This window comes from Pseudophryne corroboree, chromosome 3 (assembly GCF_028390025.1).
Source record: "Pseudophryne corroboree isolate aPseCor3 chromosome 3, aPseCor3.hap2, whole genome shotgun sequence".
Classification (NCBI taxonomy): domain Eukaryota; kingdom Metazoa; phylum Chordata; class Amphibia; order Anura; family Myobatrachidae; genus Pseudophryne; species Pseudophryne corroboree.
Window position 1 is genome coordinate 88,821,476 of NC_086446.1, and position 16,990 is coordinate 88,838,465.

The 16,990-nt window shown below is 49.5% G+C and overlaps 1 protein-coding gene across 2 annotated transcripts in view; it reads right to left on the minus strand.

Annotated features, from left to right (window-relative positions):
* The window catches only part of LOC135057055 (gastrula zinc finger protein XlCGF26.1-like), a 62,373-nt gene extending 53,998 nt beyond the window's left edge, over positions 1-8,375 (minus strand). Inside the window, exon 1 of one of the 2 annotated variants that reach the window (XM_063962941.1) lies at positions 8,002-8,375. The gene's annotated coding sequence lies outside the window, so the exon portion shown is untranslated. The remainder of the gene's footprint in view (positions 1-8,001) is intronic. The other variant, XM_063962939.1, reaches the window with a different exon arrangement.
* Positions 8,376-16,990: the final 8,615 nt, after the last annotated feature.

Below are 16,990 nucleotides of genomic sequence, written 5' to 3' on the forward strand. Positions count from 1 at the left end.
CCACTCCTGGAATGAAGATTGCTGACAGAGAGCTTGTATGTCTTTCCGCCCAGCAGAGAACTTTTGTGGCCTCTGCCATTGCCGCTGTGTACTTTGTTCCACCCTGGCGGTTTATGTGCGCTACTGCTGTTATATTGCCTGATTGTATTAGGACGGGCCGGTTGCGAAGAAGACGTTCCGCTTGAAGAAAGCCATTGTAAATGGCCCTTAACTCCAGGACGTTTATGTGTAGACAAACTTCCTGGCTTGACCATTTTCCCTGGAAGATATCCCCCTGTGTGACTGCTCCCAAGCCTCGGAGACTCGCATCCGTGGTTACTAGGATCCAGTCCTGGATCCCGAACCGGTGTCCCTCTAGGAGGTGAGAGCTGTGTAGCCACCACAGGAGTGAGATTCTGGCCTTGGAGGACAGAATTATTTTCCGGTGTATATGCAGATGGGATCCGGACCACTTGTCCAATAGGTCCCACTGAAACACTCTGGCATGGAATCTGCCAAATTGAATGGCCTCGTAGGCCGCCACCATCTTCCCCAGCAACCGAGTGCATTGATGAATTGATACTCTCGCTGGTTTCAGAATTTGTTTGACCAAACTCTAAATATCCAGAGCCTTCTCTTCTGGAAGAAAAACTCTCTGTAATTCCGTGTCCAGAATCATTCCCAAAAACAACAGCCGCTTCATCGGAGTCAACTGTGACTTCGGCAGGTTTAAGAGCCAACCATGTTGTTGCAGAACAATCAGGGAGAGCGCAATGTCCTGCACCAGCTTGTCTTTGGATCTCGCCTTTATCAGGAGATCGTCCAGGTAAGGGATAATTGTGACTCCTTGCCTGCGAAGGAAAACCATCATTTCCGCCATTACCTTGGTGAAAATCCTCGAAGCCGTGGACAGACCAAACGGCAACGTCTGAAATTGGTAATGACAATCCTGAATAACAAACCTCAGGTAAGCCTGATGCGGAGGATATATGGGGATGTGTAAGTAGGCATCCTTTATGTCGACCGACACCATGAAATCCCCTTCCTCCAGACTGGAGATCACTGCTCGGAGAGATTCCATCTTGAATTTGAATTTTCTTAGGTAAAGACTGAGGGACTTTAGGTTCAGAATTGGTATGACAGAGCCGTCCGGCTTCGGAACCACAAACAGGCTTGAATAAAAGCCTTCTCCCTGTTGTGCCTGGGGAACCCTGACAATGACTTGATTCAGACACAACTTTTGTATTGCATCGCATACTACCTCCCTGTTCGGAAGAGAAGCTGGTAAGGCTGATTTGCAAAAACGTCGAGGGGGGGCGTCTTGAAACTCCAGTTTGTACCCCTGGGACACTATTTCTAAAATCCACGGGTCTAGGGCCGAACGAGCCCAGAATTGAATGAATAGCTTGAGACGTGCCCCCACCGGTGCGGACTCTCGCAGAGGAGCCCCAGCGTCATGCGGTGGATTTTGCAGAAGCAGAGAACCTGCCACGGCCTGAGAACTTTTACCTTTTCGTCTTCCTCTATTAGCAAGGAAGGAATAACCTCTGCCTTTTTTGTATTTATTTGTCCGAAAGGACTGCATCTGCAAGTGCAGATGCAGTCCTTTCGGACAAATAAAGGGCTGCCGTGTAAGGAGACGGTAAAGCCACCTTTTTAGACAACCGTGATAGCGCCTTGTCCACAATGGGAGGTGACTCCCACTTCTCTCTATCCCCAGATGGGAACGGATACGCCATTTGAATTCTTTTGGGAATTTGAAACTTTTTGAAAAAATGTGGGAAAATCCTGACAAAAAGGGCATTCAGTTCATGAGAGGGAGTAAACGTTGCCTCAGGTTTCTTTCCCTTAAACATACAGACCCTAGTATCAGGAACAGCAGGGTCCTCGGAGATGTGTAAGACGTCTTTTATTGCCACAATCATGTACTGAATGCTCTTTGTCAATTTTGGGTCTAATCTGGTATCACTATAGTCAACACTGGAGTCAGTGTCCGTGTCGGTATCTGTGTCTGCTAACTGAGCAAACAAACGTTTATGTGACCCCAAGGGGATCTGGACCTGTGATAACACATCCCCCACAGATTTTTTCCATACCTGTTCTGAGACTCAGATTTAGCTAATCTCTTATTAATAAGAGCCACATTAGCATTAAAAGCATTCAACACATTTACCCAGTCAGGAGCCGGCGGTGTCGACAGGGTCACTCCTACAGCCGTTTCTGCCCCCAACACAGTCTCCTCCTGGGAAGAGCACTCCGCCTCAGACATGCCGACACACCTGTACCGACACCCACAGACACACTGGGCCAAAATGGGGACAGACCAACACTAAAGCCTGTCAGAGAAACACAGAGGGAGTTTGCCAGCTCACAATCCAGCGCCTGTCCCGGTTCTGAAACCTTAATATATAATGCCTCAGACCCTGCAGCGTTTTATAATAACTTATTTAAGCACCAAATTTGCTGTCCCCCCCCCCCCCCCCCCCCCATTTTGCACCCTGTTACTTGTTATAGCAGTGGTGAGGAAGGACCGGCGTCTCTGCAGCTATGGAGAGAAAATGGCGCCGATGAGAGCAGTGAGGGCTAAACTCCGCCCCCTTCACGGCGCGCTATAGCCTGCTATTTTTTAATACTAATAATACTAGTGGGAGTAAGAATTTAGTGCCAAGGCACTCCAATTTCACTTTGCCAGCCTGAAAGGAGAATTTTTACGCTGCCCAGGGCGCCCCCCCCCCTCCCGCGCGCCCCGCACCCTGTAGTGCCGCTGTGTGTGGGAGCATGGCGCGCAGCGCGATCGCTGTGTGGTACCTCAGAAGCCGTCACTGAAGTCTTCTATCTTCTTCTACTCACCTATCTTCTGACTTCTGGCTCTGCAAGGGGGGTGACGGCGGGCTCTGGGAATGAACCCCTAGGCGTACCTGGTGTTCCAAACCCTCAGGAGCTAATGGTGTCCTGTAGCTAAGAAGCAGAGTCTTTAAACTCACTAGAAGTAGGTCTGACTTCTCTCCCCTAAGTCCCACGATGCAGGGAGACTGTTGCCAGCAGTGCTCTCTGATAATAAAAAAAACTAACATCAGAGAAACTCAGTAGAGCTCCTCAGTGTGCATCCAGTCTGCATGGGCACAGATTCTAAACTGGAGTCTGGAGGAGGGGCATAGAGGGAGGAGCCAGTTCACACCCATTCAAAGTCTTAAAGTGCCCATGTCTCCTGCGGATCCCGTCTATACCCCATGGTTCTTATGGTGTCTCCAGCATCCTCTAGGACGTATGAGAAAATAATAATAATAATACTACTATTAGTACACCACAGGCTGCTCCTCTTGTATAATAATACAGGACACCACAGGCTGTTCCCCCTGTATAATAATAATAATAATAACAAGAGTACACTGCTAGTGTTCCCACTAGTATTCAATGCGGGCAGGGTTTGCGGGAGCAGTGCAATCGTACATGATAAGAAGGCACGGCCACACTGGCGTCACTATGTGGGTGGGCTGGCCCCCTCAACGTCACTAGTGGGGGGGGGGGAGCCGTCGGCATAACTGATAGGGGTGTGCCCAGCACCTATGGAGGTGCTGGGCTTCCCTCAAGCTCTACATATAGAACAAAAGGATGCAGTCGCACTATGCAAACAGGGCGTCACACAAAATGGAAGACGGCAGTGAAGCGATAGAGTATCAGGGGAGTGAAAGCCACTACTCAGTGTTAGGAGTGTTACAAGAGTGAAAATTATACATGGATAAAAAAACAAAGAAAGAGTTATATAAAATACCATGCTGCCTGAAGAGTTTCGTGCACAGCAATTTTGGGTCTGGTGGCATTAGGATTAGCAGGTCACAGTTTTTGAGTACTCTACCAGATTCTCAATTATGGGTTCCTAGTAGCAAATTACTTTGGTCCCAAAACGCCCTTGAATATGGCTGTCCATTTCCCACCTTTCACAACTTGAATCCCAGTTCGTTCTGCAGACACTACAGCAGGTATTATGTGGTCCCCCACAAGATGACCCGATTTCCTGCTGCGTCCAGCATTCACTTGTCACACTGCGTTATTTTCTCGTAGCCTTCAGCACCGGTCAATTCACCGAACCTCTATGGGAAGTCTTGGTCTCTTACTCCAGTAGCTACTCTGAGTCCTACTGCCTGAGTGACCTCGCCAATGCCTTTCCTGGTTGCCTGGGGTCCTACGTGACTATGCCTCCACCTCCCCTAGTTCTCCTCTGCTCTGGGGTTACCCGTTTCCCTGGTATACATCCACTTGCGGATCAGCTTCTTGCGGGAATCCTGTTGCTCCCAATCCCCTACAGGGTCTACTCACCCTACCATTGTGCATTCCTCCAAGTCCTGCTGTCTATCTTCTTGTGTCGGGCTGTTGCTGATGCAGCCCTGCCATAACTTATTCTGCCAGTCTGCACAGTTTGCTATGTAGCGGTCTACATCCCTCACTAATCCTAACCACCTGAACTGCTGCCTGAGCCGGGCTAGCGTTCTCCTTTTCCCCCAGTGATCGGTCCCACCTGCCCTTATGGGCCTGAGCAAGGAACCAACCACCGATATTTGAGTGGGACTACCAGCCTGTACTTATGATTTGGACTGGACACCGTATGCAGTAATCAATCCACCCAAGCACAATCCTCTACCAACCCTTTCTCATATGATATATCTGCTGTTTCCTGCATGCCTTCTAGTTCTGGGTCTAGTAACTGAGCTACTTGCAGTCTAAATTTATCTTCCCTCACCAGGACTAACCCCCTGCCCTCCCTACAGGAGGGTTCTGGCTACTCACCCTCAGAGGCCCAGATATAGAAACAAAATGGGCTGTTGGTACCCGGTTGTCTGTAGCGTGGAAGTTCTTCCTCTGCCTGTTGCTCTCCTTCCCACCGACCCTAACATTCTTATAAGGCAGTATAACCCCCCCTTAGTGTCAGATGACACCCCCGACCCCTTTTATAGCCCCTCCTTCTCCCCTTGTTGCAGAGAGCGGAGCGTGGGGGACTGGTAAGGCATTGTGGGGCACAATTTTGGTAGAGATGCTGGCGGTTATGGACCGTACCATCACTCCCAGGGGGTCACAGCAGTAGGAGGAAATTTGTTCAGCACTTGTGTAGAATGGATTTCTTCCACAACAGACGGAGAAAGCAGCGGGGAGTGTCGGATGTATGGGATGCGCCTGGTCAGGTAACACACTCCTGGCTATGGTCACATCCCATCATAGCCAGATTAAGAGGGGGATGCAGGGCATACTGTACCCCGGGCCCCCCTTTGTCAGGGGGCCCCCCTGCCAGAGCACACTGACATCACTAGCTTTCCCTCTTAAGCAGCAGTACCAGCAGCCAGAATACAAGCAGGACAGTATGCAGTGCAGGCAGAGACACAGGAATATCAGGTTTCATGAGCTACAGACAAAGCTTTCTGACCAGAGGAGAGATAAGAGGGTGGAGAGAGCTGTAAGTGACACAGGGATCCCAGTTTCTACTCCTCTCCACCTGGATGTCTGAGTCCTGTTTAAACAATTATGCAACTGAACTATTTGGGTCTAGAGAGAGACACAGAGTCCTCCTGAGTCCTGTCCCAGTGTGTAAGTAGTACAGAGGCTGCTGCTATTCTTGCATGTGACAAGAGAAATTATTTTATTTTTCTATGTGTATGTTAAGGTTAAGTTGTCTTTGTTCCACTACAAGAAAAGTTTTGTAAATAGTTGTCTTTCAATTAAGTGGAGCTATAAACAGTAACCAGGCATATTTAAACTATTAGTTAAAAGTAATATACAACATTGGTTTACATTTATTATACACAATACCTACCTCACAACATGACCCATTCCAGGAGGGACAAAATGTTCTCTACCTGGGCTTCCCTCTTAATTTATGATTGCAATCACCTGTTTTGAAGAACCTTTCATATCAATTAAATAGTTCAACACAGGAAGTCCAGGTAGAGAGCATTTTGTCCCTCCTGGAATGGAACATGTTGGGAGGTATGTACAATTTATACATCTCCCACCTTCCATTAGGGCCCCCCTTTCTTAAGTGCCCCGGGCACCCCGAAGGCTTAATCCGGCCCTGCATCCCATACTTCAGTGCCAGACAAGGGGTTATACAACTGAATCCCCACCATAGTCCAAACTGAGGGATTCCTTTTGGACCACCCACATAGGGAACGGAATGATTCAAATTTGTATCGATCTGACTCCACTGAATATAAAATGGAAAAGATATAAATGTTGAACGCCCACATAGTATCTCTATTATCTAATTGTACATATGATGGATGCTGGACATGGCATATAGATGGATTATACATCTAGGAGAGGCCAATCCATAAGCCTGTTTCAAATGGCAACAATGAAATGAATAATGCCATTTACACTCTATGTAACAGTTACAACAGGCATATGCAATCCCAATGAGATACATTTGTGTGTGTGAGGAATAAGACCTACGCAGATCTCTCTCTCTCTCTATATGGGTGTGGATCATTAGACAGACAGTGTCTAGGTCGACGGTCACTATTTCGACAGGGTCAGAAGGTCGACATATTCTAGGTCGACAGGTCAAAAGGTCGACATGAGTTTTTTATGGGGGGGTTTGTGTCGTTTTCTTCGTAGAGTGACCAGGAACCCCAATTAGTCCACCGTGTTCGCTCACCATGCTTCGGGCAAGGTGCCTCGCTTCAATCGTCACAGATCATCGTTCCAATCGTAGTCCACGTGGATCGTTAAGTATGAAAAAGTAAAAAAAAAAAGAATCAAAAAAAAAAATCTCATGTCGACCTTTTGACCTATAACATGTCGACCGTCTGACCCTGTCGACCTAGACACCGTCGATCATCAGACCGGATCCTATATTTATACGTCCATAAATGGATCCCTGCAGACTAGACCAGTGACATTAATATTGTAAGGTTGCCCCTTTCTAATCACATCTTCTTCATAATCCAATGTGGAATGTATAGAATATTATCATTTTGTAACGGCAGATTATTAATGTATCCTGACTATCCTTAATGTACTACATCATTTGTCAGGTGACGAGACATAAAGCTTTTTTTAAATCACTTCTATACATTTTTATATTTTGGCTGCTATCTTACTGTAATTAAATGTAGATATATTTTAGAAGAGACAGTGTTTACTTGTTATACCTTGTACTTGTCTCACCTTGTCTGCACTGTTATAATAGAGCCTGAATGTTTTTCTGCTTTCATTGGTATCTGTCACCGTTTCCAGTATAACTTGGTTGCATGTATGCGACGCTCTGTTCCCTATTGATGTGCATGTCTTTCACTCTTCCCTAATCCCATTTGCTCCCCCACGGCTCATACATTCCACTGGGTACCACATCTCCCCCCAGTTTTCCACCTCTCACCCATTTCTTTCCTCCTCTTCTCAGGTCGCACTCGGGAACTTTTACACAGGTGCTTCCCGGGGGCGAGCCCTTTCAGACTTGCAGCCCAACCTGGCATATTGCTGGATTGGTGATGTCATCCGCCGACGCTAATCACCGCCTCCTCCTATGTAGAGAATGGGTGCCATGTATGACCTTTTCAGACTAAGAAAAATCCCAGGTTGATGCGCCTTCACGTGCAATAACATGGGAATTTTTTGCTAGTCTGAAATGGAGCCAGTGATATTAGGTGCAGAGACTGAGGGTGTGAGATGGAGATAATGAGCCTGTGAGAGTAATGCAGCATGGGGCAGGAATAAGCTGTACAGGGGGCAGAGGGTCTCCGGGGAGCTGTAAGTGGGCATTATGAGGGAGGCACTATGAGCTGGGTATTGGGAAGCTGTAATGTGGCTGTACTGAGGCTATAATACAGCATACAGGGGATGAGGAGCGTATCATGAGGCTGAGGTGGGAGGTATTAAGCCATGATGCCCCAGCCTGGTAATCCCTATTGCACAGCCGCATGGTGCCGCCTCACAGCAGGATAATGGCGACAGTACAGCGCATCAGCCATATACCTGCTCTATCTAAGCTGTAAGCGCTTCGTTGTGTCTGTATATAGCTACACAAGGACTTACCGGCAGGCAGTTCTCGGGCACCGCTTCTACTTCCGCTTTCTCGCTCAGAAAAGTGAAACAGCTGACTTCCGGCCTGTGCGTTCCACCGTATTTTCGGACTGTGCGTTCCAACTTCCATGCTGTGCGTTTCAACTTCCACCTGACTTCCGTGCTGTGCGTTTCAACTTCCACCTGACTTCCGCTCTGTGCTTTTTACCTGGTTTCACCTGACTTCCACTCTCTACATCGACAACTTCCGGGTGATTGCTGGGTTGGTTCCCTTTTGGTTTCCATCGCTGTGCAGCTGCTAAATCCTAGTGGGCTAAGGCACCTGTGACGTCAGGGGGCGGGTTACGCTTCGGGCACGATGATGATTACTGCATTCAGACTGCAAATGCCGGATCCTACCCGGTAAGACAAACGTGTACTTACCGGGTGGGATCCGGCATTTGCACTCCGCTGCTGGCTTTCCGACCCGGCAATATACCGGGTCGGTTGCCATAGCAGCGGAGGGAGCAGCAGGGGCGGGGGTGGAGGCGGCGCCGGGGGATGAGCTCATCTCCAGCGCCGCCTCTCCCTATGCTGTGAATGGGAACCGTGTCGCATCGACACGGCTCCCATTCACACCGCACCTGACCCGGTAATCAACCCGGGTAAAACCCTTCTTTTTTACCGTGTTGATTTACCGAGTCAGGCGACCCGCTAAATCGGCCAGTGTGCTTTCACATCGCACACTGACCCGGTTCGACACGGCAATATGCCGTGTCGGTACCGGGTTATTTGTGCGATGTGAAAGGGGTGCGCGTGGATACTGAAAGTAGTATTCTGCCGTCCTTGCTCCGCCCCCTGATGTCACAGGTCCCTTTGCGCACTAGGATTTAGCATCTACCACCTTGTAACTATAGGAGACAGAGAGGTACTGTGCTTCACTGGCATGTCATGCTTTCCCTATACTCACTATCGGGGATTAAAAAAAGTAGTGTGGACAGTGCTGGGAGACCAAGCAGAGGGGAGTCAGGGTAGAGAGCAGGGAAGGAGTAGTGGGGACAGTGCTGGGATACCAGGCAGAGGGAGAGCACAGGGAAGGAGTAGTGAGTACAGTGCTGGGATACCAGGCAGAGGGGAGTCAGGGGAGAGTGCAGAGAAGGAGTAGTGGGCACAGTGCTGGAAGACCATGCAGAGGGGAGTCAGGGAGGAGTGCAGAAAAGGAGTAGTGGGCACAGTGCTGGAAGACCAGGCAGAGGGGAGTCAGGGGAGAGCACAGGAAAGGAGTAGTGGGGACAGTGCTGGCAGACCAGGCAGAGGGGAGTCAGGGAAGAATGCAGAGAAGGAGTAGTGGGCACAGTGCTGGAAGACCAGGCAGAGGGGAGTCAGGGAAGAGTGCAGAAAAGGAGTAGTGGGCACAGTGCTGGGAGACCAGGCAGAGGGGAGTCAGGGAAGAGTGCAGAAAAGGAGTAGTGGGCACAGTGCTGGAAGACCAGGCAGAGGGGAGTCAGGGAAGAGTGCAGAGAAGGAGTAGTGGGGACAGTGTTGGGAGGCCGGGTAGAGGGGAGTGCAAGGAAGGGATAGTGGGGATAGTGTGGGGGACCAGGCAGAGGGGAGTCAGGGGAGAGTACTGGGAAGGGGAGCAATGGCAACACGCATAGAAATAGAAAAACAACCCCCTTGTAAAGTGTAACAAATAAAGAATAAAAATATACCACATAGTGCACTCAATCCAAGGGGATGTGTAAAAGATCAGTTGGGTTGGTATACATAAAGAGGGTCATTCCGAGTTGATCGCTAGCTGCCGTTGTTCGCAGCGCAGTGATCAGGCTAAAAATTGGCATTTCTGCGCATGCGTATGGGTCGCAGTGCGCACGTGCGTCGTACGTGTACAAAGCCCGTTGTGATTGTGCAAAGGTTGTAGCAAAGTTTTCAGTCGCACTGACGGCCGCAAGAAGATCGAAAGGAAGGGGGCGTTTCTGGGTGTTAACTGACCGTTTTCAGGGAGTGTTTGCAAAAACGCAGGCGTGTCTGAAAACATGCAGGCGTGGCTGGGCGTTCGCTGGGCGGGTGTATGACTTCAAATCCGGACACGAGTAGGCTGAAGTGATCGCAAGCGCTGAGTAGGTTCAGAGCTGCTCTGAAAATGCACAAACTTTTTTTGCAGAGCTCGGCTGCACATGCGTTTGCACTTCTGCTAAGCTAAAATACACTCCCCAGTGGGCGGCGGCATAGCGTTTGCACGGCTGCTAAAAACTGCTAGCGAGCGATCAACTCGGAATGACCCCCAAAGTCCACTATACGAAACGGAAATCCGATATCTATACGGTTTAATGTTATACATCTAGAGGACTGATGCTGGGACTAATTCATAATATATACACTAGTTATTCACACTATAAGTTGAATATACTACATGTGAATAATGGCTAAATAAAAGGCATATAATGCCAATACTAAACAAGATCTAGTAACGGTATCTTTAAGGGGACCACAGGCTGGAGAAAGTGGCCTGTATAAACCAATATATTAATAAAACATTTTAATATAAAGCTGGTAATTGAAACTTAATAGAAAGAATCAATATTTTCTCTTACGTCGTAGTGGATACAGGGGTCTTGTACTTTTGTACCATGGGGTATAGCTCGGGTCCACTGAAGCCTGGCACTTTAAAAAACCTTTAGGGTGTGTATGTGTGTGCTGGCTCCTCCCCTCTATGCCCCTCCTACCAGACTCAGTTTAGAAAAATGTGCCCGAAGAGGCGGGTGCATTCCTCTGGAGATCCAGAGATTTTTATTCTAATTTAATGTAGTTTTTTATTTTCAGGTAGGTCTGCTTGGCAGACAGACTTCCTGCTTCGTGGGACTTAGAGGGGGTACCGAACCAACCTCCTGAGGTTCAATGGTTCATAATCCCAGCTGACAGGACACTGAGCTCCTGAGGTGCTGATCACACATGGGGGGTCATTCCGAGTTGTTCGCTCGTTATTTTTTTCTCGCAACGGAGCGATTAGTCGCTAATGCGCATGCGCAATGTCCTCAGTGCGACTGCGCCAAGTAAATATGCTATGCAGTTAGGTAATTTACTCACGGCATTACAAGGTTTTTTCTTCGTTCTGGTGATCGTAATGTGATTGACAGGAACTGGGTGTTTCTGGGCGGAAACAGGCCGTTTTATGGGTGTGTGCGAAAAAACGCTACAGTTTCTGGGAAAAACGCGGGAGTGGCCGGAGAAACGGAGGAGTGTCTGGGTGAACGCTGGGTGTGTTTGTGACGTTAAACCAGGAACGAAACTGACTGAACTGATCGCAGATGCTGAGTAAGTTTGGAGCTACTCAGAAACTGCTAAGAAGTGTCTATTCGCAATTCTGCTAATCTTTCGTTCGCAATTTTGATAAGCTAAGATTCACTCCCAGTAGGCGGCGGTTTAGCGTGTGCAAAGCTGCTAAAAGCAGGTTGCGAGCGAACAACTCGGAATGACCACCATTGTTAGTGTGTGTGCCCACTCCAGCAGCTAGCCGTCACCCTCTAACAGATGCCAAAGATTCAGGTGCAGTGAGTTTTACACCGGGGTCCCGGTTAGCGGTTTCCCGGTGCAGTTTTGGCGGCAGGTCGTGTGGTGGTCACGGGCCCTGAGCTGTGGTGCCCGCCACGGACGAACTGGCAGCGGGCAGATTCCCCTCAGTGCTCACTGTCACAGAAAGGCTTTGGGAGTAATATATATATATATATATATATATATATATATATATATATATTTCTCTTACGTCCTAAAGGATGCTGGGGTCCACATTAGTACCATGGGGTATAGATGGGTCCCTTGGGAGCCATGGGCACTTTAAGAGTTTAATAGTGTGGGCTGGCTCCTCCCTCTATGCCCTTCCTACCAGACTCAGTTTAGAAAATGTGCCCGGTGGAGCCGGTCACAGCTGGGGGAGCGCCATGGGGTTCTTTTAGTTTTTTTTAAAGAGTTAGGTACAGGGAGACTGCTGGCAACAGCCTCCCTGCTTCGTGGGACTTAGGGGGGAAGTAGGATCCAACCTTAGAGGTTACTGGCTCCTATCTCCGCTGACAGGACTCTGAGCTCCTGAGGGTGATGATTGCAAGCCCCTGAGGCGATCACTCACTCCCGCAGCACTGCCGCCACCCCCTAACAGAGCCAGAAGATGGAGTGGTGGATATGATGCCGGCGCCCCGATAAGCGGGTCACTGGCGAGAATGGCTGCACATGGGTAGGAGCGCAGCGCTGTAAGGCTGCACTCCTGAGGGCTCAGAGGTACAGTTGTGCGGAGCTGTGAGGGGCGCCCTGGGACAGCGCAATACGCTAAACACTGGTCACTATGGCTATCAGGGACTCTGTACTGCTGCTAGCAATGATTTACCTCATGCCAGTATAATCTGAGAAGTGCAGGAGAATGCGCCATTACAGGGGGCGGAGCTTCTCCTCAGAGCGGATCCAGCACTCACTATCGCCATTTTCTCCCTGCAGATCACAGCAAGAGACGCTGACAGGGAGCGCTGACCCTCCACATAATTCCAGCTATCCTGTGCGGTACCAGATGGTTGTAGAGGGGAGGGGGAGAGTGTTATTCACTGTTATTATTGCTGTTTAATCTATTAAGGTTACTCAGTCAGCGCCAGGCATTTATCATACAACTGCCTACTGGGGCGCTGTGTGTGCAGGCTCCTTATGTGTCTCTCTGAAGGTACTCTGGGGGAAACTGTGTCTGACATTTGTGTGTGTGTGTGTATGTGTGTGTGTAATATATCTCACATTGCCATGTCTAGGGACTCTGTGTCTTGTGCTGCAGAGTATGTATCTTCTCCAGAGAAGTCTCTTCCATGTACTCAGGAATGTAATATACTGTCTCAGCCTTCTGAATCCAAACCCCAGTGGATGGCTTCTATTAAGGGAATGTTATCCCAGATTTCATCTAGGATAGCTCATAATGAGACTGAAACACAGGTTTAAAAAAAATCTGTAGAGGTTTTGTCGTATTCTGCTCCTACTACCTCATCAAAATCCCCAGGTATATGCCCCAAAAAGCGTGCTCTTGCCCAGATAATGCAAGTCGACACGGATACCAACTCTGATACGGGGGACAGGGATTTACTGGGGGAGAGGCATCCCTCGCAAAGGTGGTGCAACTCATGATTGAGGCCATTAGGGATGTTTTACACATTACTGACAAGGTACCTGAACAGGTCGAGGAGGCTTACTTTACAGACAATGGGTGTCATTCCGAGTTGATTGCTAGCTGAAAATGTTCGCTGCGCTGCGATTAAGTAAAAAAGACACTTCTGCGCATGCGCGACGTACTTTCACAACGGCCAGTGTATTTTCACACAAGGTCTAGCGAACCATTTCAGTCGCACTGGCCGCTGCAGAGTGATTGACATGAAGTGGGCGTTTCTGGGTGTCAGCTGACTGTTTTCAGGAGTGCTGGAAAAAACGCAGGCGTGCCAGGAAAAACGCAGGCGTGGCTGGGCGAATGCAGGGCGTGTTTGTGACGTCAAATCCGGAACCGAATGGTCTGAAGTGATCGCAAGCGCTGAGTAGGTCTGCAGCTACTCAGAAACTGCACAATATCTTTTTGTAGCCATTCTGCGATGCAATCGTTGGCACTTCTCCTAAGCCAAGATACACTCCCAGAGGGCGGCGGCTTAGCATTTACAAGGCTGCTAAAAAACTGCTAGCGAGCGATCAACTCGGAATGACCCCCAATAAGAAAGCCTCCCTTACCTTCCCTGCGTCTAAGGAATTAAACGCATTGGGGTAAATTTACTAAGATGGGATTTCTATTTGGGATGGGATGTTGCCCATAGCAACCAATCAGATTCTACTTCTCATTTATCTAACACCTTCTAGAAGATAATACCTGGAATCTGATTGGTTGCCATGGGCAACATCCCATCCCAAATAGAACTCCCATCTTAGTAAATTTACCCCATTGTATGAAAAATCCTGGGAAAACCCGGAGAAAAAATTCCATATCCCAGAGGGTTCTCATTGCCCTTCCTTTCCCTGAAGATGATAGGAAAAAGTGGGAAAAACCCCCCTATAGTAGACGCTTCTGTATCTAGATTGTCCAAAAAGGTGGTTTAACCTGTCCCTGGGTCTACCGCTTTGAAAGAGACAGCAGACCACAAGATTGAGACTACACTCAAATCAATATACACGGCTTCAGGCGTGGCGTTAAGGCCCATTATTGACTGTGCATAGAATTCTAAGGCCATAGTAAAGTAGTCAGGCACATTACTAGAGGATTTAGATTCTATGGTTAGAAGTGACATTGAAATGTTTTTACGTCACATACAGGATTCTGCAGGTTTCATGGTGGAGGCCATGAAGGACCTTGGTCATCTGAATGCAAGGACGTCTTCCATGGCAGTCTCAATACACCGGGGACTCTGGCTACGCCAATGGTCTGCAGATGCGGAATCCAAGAAAAGTGTGGAGAACCTACCCTTCACAGGTCAGGCTCTGTTTGGGGAATCATTGGATGCGTGAATTTCCATGGCTACCGTGGGTAAATCAACCTTTCTTCTCTGAGCCACTCCGCCAACGAGAAAATCTTTTCCTACGTCTACAATGCAGTCCTTTCGGGCCGCAAAGGCAGAGAAGTCCAAGCCCCCTTCCACTTTCTTCAGAGGTGGTCGGGGAAAATGCAGAAAACCTGCACCAACAGGTTCCCATGAACAGAAGTCTGATACTGCTTGCTCAAAATCCTCAGCATGACTGTGGACCTCCCAGCCTGAAGATCGGGCACGTGGGAGCACGACTAAGAAATTTCAGTCACGTCTGGGCGTCTCCAGGCCTAGACCCCTGGGTACAAGATATCATGTCCCAGGGGTACAGACTGGAGGTTTAGGAACTCCCACCTTACAGATTCTTCAAATCAGGCTTACCAGCTTTGCTGACAGAAAGGACTATCCTACAGGAAGTCATTCAAAAGTTTGAAAAGACAAATGTCATTGTTCCTGTTCCACCTCACCTGCAAAACAAGGGTTACTACTCAAATCTATTTGTAGTACCAAAACTGGACGGTTCAGTCAGACCAATATTGAACCTAAAATCTTTAAACCCCTATTTGAGGGATTTCAAGTTCAAAATGGAGTCTCTGAGAACGGTGATCTCAGGTATGGAGGAGGGGGAATTCCTGGTATACCTGGATATCAGGGATGCATGCCTCCACGTTCCGATTTGGCCGCCACACCAGGCTTATCTCAGATTTGCATTGTTGGACTGTCACTATCAGTTCCAGGCACTGCCATTTGGCCTCTCCACGGCACAGAGGGTGTTCACCAAGGTAATGGCAGAAATGAGGCTGCTCCGCAGCAAGCAGGGAGTGAACATAGTTCCATATCTGGACGATCTGCTGATAAAAGCATCTTCCAGGGAGAAGTTGTTGCAGAGCATTGCTCTTACAACTCGACTACTCCGGGATCATGCATGGATCCTGAATCTTCCAAAGTCACATCTGGAGCCAGCAAGGAGATTGTCTTTCCTAGGGATGATACTCGACTCGGAAGTGCAGAGGGTGTTTCTACCGGTGGAGAAAGCGTTGGTGATACAATCAATGGTTCCGGGATGTCTTGAAGCCTTCCCGGGTATCGGTTCATCAGTGCATTCGCCTTCTGGGGAAGATGGTTGCCTCCTACAAGGCTCTACAGTACGGAAGATTCCTTGCACGGTCCTTCCAACTGGATCTTCTGGACAGGTGGTCGGGATCTCACCTGCACATGCACCGAAAGCCAGGATTTCACTCCTGTGGTGGCTACAAATGCCTCACTTTTTCTCGAGGGCCGCAGGTTCAGGATTCGGAACTGGATCCTTTTAACCATGGATGCGAGTCTCATAGGTTGGGGAGCGGTCACCCAAGGGGAAAACTTCCAAGGAAAGTGGTCAAGTCTGGAATCCATCCTTCCGATAAACATTCTGGAACTAAGAGCCGTGTACAACGGCCTTCTACAGGCGGCACACCTTCTACAAGATCTGTGTCACTGACCTGATTTGGGAGTGTTGTGGACTCGGGGCTTCTTCCGATGACCGGGAAGAGGAACCGCTACTGGGTTGCAGTAGAGATGGCCGGATGTAGGTCTTCCTCATGCAGGATTAAGACGGCAGGCAGGGAGCACGGATGAATTCTTGTAGGTTTCCTGAAAAACAAGACTTGTAGAAATACTGAATGCTGAGGTACTGAGGTGTTTTAGGCACTGTGGTGTTGGAGGCACTGAGGCGCTGGTAGTACAGGTACTGAGACACACAGGTGCCGGGAGCACAGTGAGATTGAATGCTGAGGCACTGGAGACACTGAGGTGCTTGGAGACACGGAGTGCTTGGAGGCACGGAGGTGCTTGGAGGCACGGAGGTGCTTGGAGGCACGAGGTGCTTGGAGGCACGGAGGTGCTTGGAGGCACGAGGTGCTTAAAGGCACGGAGGTGCTTGGAGGCATGAGGTGCTTGGAGGCTCGGAGGTGCTTGGAGGCACGGAGGTGTTTGGAGGCACGGAGGGCTTGGAGGCACGAGGTGCTTGGAGGCTCGGAGGTGCTTGGAGGCACAAGGTGCTTGGAGGCTTGGAGGTGCTTGGAGGCACGAGGTGCTTGGAGGCTCGGAGGTGCTTGGAGGCACGGAGGTGCTTGGAGGCACGGAGGTGCTTGGAGGCACGGAGGTCACAGGAACGTGGGAGCTCTGGAATCACAGCTTCTGCGGGAGAAACGAAGATACTCCGGCACCGGATCTCTGCCCGGCGTCTGGTTTTAAATCCCCCGCCCTAGCCTGATTGGCGGAGCAGGCAGGTGACGTCAGTCCTGCTCCGCCTCCTTGACCTCACTATGATTGCGGCACTCCGGGAAGCCGCAGGAGGAACGCGCCGACCCGCCGCTGGAACCGGAGATCGCCGGGGGAAGAGAGGCGCCGGGCAGACCAGGTCACCCGCAGGAACAAGCGCGGTCGCCGCTGCCCGCGGTAAGTGACAGTACCCCCTCCTGGCCCCTGGACACTTTCCGGGCTTAGTTGGATGTCTG